This window comes from Macaca thibetana, chromosome 17, assembly GCF_024542745.1.
Source record: "Macaca thibetana thibetana isolate TM-01 chromosome 17, ASM2454274v1, whole genome shotgun sequence".
NCBI lineage: Eukaryota > Metazoa > Chordata > Mammalia > Primates > Cercopithecidae > Macaca > Macaca thibetana.
In genome coordinates, this window is record NC_065594.1 from 26,286,792 (window position 1) to 26,289,234 (window position 2,443).

General features: G+C 38.5%; 1 pseudogene; it reads left to right on the forward strand.

Annotated features, from left to right (window-relative positions):
* The first annotated feature begins 786 nt into the window (after positions 1-786).
* Positions 787-1,409, forward strand: LOC126940459 (nucleosome assembly protein 1-like 1; annotated as a pseudogene).
* Positions 1,410-2,443: the final 1,034 nt, after the last annotated feature.

Genomic DNA, 2,443 nt, shown 5'->3' on the forward strand with positions numbered 1-2,443 from the left:
CTCCTGAACGGATGGGGACTTGGAGAACTTTTATATCTAGCCAGAGGATTGTATGCGCACCAATCAGCACTCTGTATCTAGCTAACCTAGTGGGGACTTGGAGAACTTTTCCTTCTAGCACTCTGTGGCTAGCTCAAGGATTGTAAATACACCAATCAGTACTCGGTGTCTAGCTCAAGGTTTGTAAATACACCAAGTGGTACTCTGCATCTAGCTAACTCTGTGTCTAGCTAACCTAGTGGGGACTTGGAGAACTTTTCCATCTAGCACTCTGTGTCTAGCTTAAGGATTGTAAACGCACCAATCAGCACTCTGTGTCTAGCTCAGGGTTTGTAAATACACCAATCAGTACTCTGTGTCTAGCTCAAGGTTTGTAAATACACCAATTGGTACTCTGTATCTAGCTAACTCTGTGTCTAGCTAACCTAGTGGGGACTTGGAGAACTTTTCTGTGTAGCACTGTGTCTAGCTCAAGGATTGTAAACGCACCAATCAGCACTCTGTGGAATTCCACACTGTGGAAGCTTTGTTATTTCGCTCTTTGCAATAAATCTTGCCGCTGCTCACTCTTTGGGTTCACGCTGTCTTTATGAACTGTAACACTCACTGCGAAGGTCTGCAGATTCACTCCTGAAGCCAGCGAGACCACAAACCCACCGAACCCACCGGGAAGAAGGAACAAACTCCGGACACACTATCTTTAAGAACTGTAACACTTACCGCGAGGGTCCGTGGCTTCATTCTTGAAGTCAGCAAGACCAAGAACCCACCAATTCCGGACACAATATGCTTCAGGAACGTGATGAACCTATTCTGAAGCACTTGGAAGATATTAAAGTGAAGTTCTCAGATGCTGGCCAGCCCATGAGTTTTGTCTTAGAATTTCACTTTGAAACCAATGAATATTTTAAAAATGAAGTGCTGACAAAGACATATAGGATGAGGTCAGAACCAGATGATTCTGATCCCTTTTATTTTGATGGACCAAAAATTATGGGTTTTACAGCGTGCCAAATAGATTGGAAAAAGGAAAGAATGTCACTTTGAAAACCATTAAGAAGCAGCAGAAAGACAAGGGACGTGGGACAGTTCGTACTCTGACTAAAACAGTTTACAATGACTCTTTCTTTAATGTTTTTGCCCCTCCTGAAGTTTCTGAGAGTGGAGATCTGGATGATGCTGCTGAAGCAATCCTTGCTGCAGACGTCGAAATTGGTCACTTTTTACCTTAGTGTATAATCCCAGGATCAGTGTTATACTTTACTGGGGAAGCTACTGAAGATGATGATGATGATTATGATGAAGAAAGTGAAGAAGTAGATGAGGAAGGAGAAGTAGAAGGAGATGAGGAAAACGATCCAGACTATGACCCAAAGAAGGATTAAAATCCAGCAGAGCACAAGCAGTAATGAAGCAGGATGTATGTGGCCTTGAGGATAACCTGCACTATAGTACCCTAAACACAACTCTTATTCACTTACAGCCTTATGTTTTTGTATTTTCTTGGTAGACTAGGTTAATTTTTTTAAACGACAGGAAACTGATATTTTAAAGACCAATTTGTTCTACCTGGCATTTTAACTAGTTTTTCTGCCCGAGATGTTGAATGCACAAATTCTGTCACACTTTTTCATTCATTGCTACATAATTTGGTTCTTCTGGAATATTTTTATGTGGCTCTTGGAGTACAGTTGGGAAAATTAACAACTGTTAAAGGAAACACTTTTTTGTGATTTTTTTCTTGAAGAACCAAAGTATTTTTTCAGCTGGTTGTTGAATAGGGTTAAGTCCACTCAGATTAGCTGTGCCTTTCATTGCTTTGTTATAGAAATGCAGTGACTTATACTAAGACAATTCATCATTTAAAACAAATTGGCAACACAACTATATGGTTAAGAATTTCCAGTATAAGCACACCCAGTAACTGTATTAGATTGTTAATGGCTTATTGTGTTATAGGTGACATAGTTAACCGTAAAGTAACCTGACTTAGTATAGTTACTGGTACCACAGTGAGGTGAATAGAACAGGATTTTCATAATTTAGACTGCATTTAGCTGTACTTTTAAATTTAACCTCCATTAACTAAGCATCTTTTCTCTGTGGTAGGGGTCTATCTTCTGCTTCCCTAGAAAGGATGAATTTCCATCATTTGACAAGCCTGTTTTCAAGTTATTTGTTGTTTGTTTGCTTGTTTTTGTTTTTGCAGCCTAAAATTAAAATTTCAAATATAAAAATGAAATGTGTGATGATGCTCTTTTAAATAGCTGTGAAGAAATTATTGTGTGCTTGTTCTTACTTTGTCCCTATTTTGTTGTATAATATTTAAGTAAAAGGAGATTATTTATCCTTATTGAATTTCCAAAACTTATATTTGCATTTACCATTTTTTAATGATGGAGAGAAAAGTTGGTTGTCTTACTTTGATAAGCTTGGCACAGGA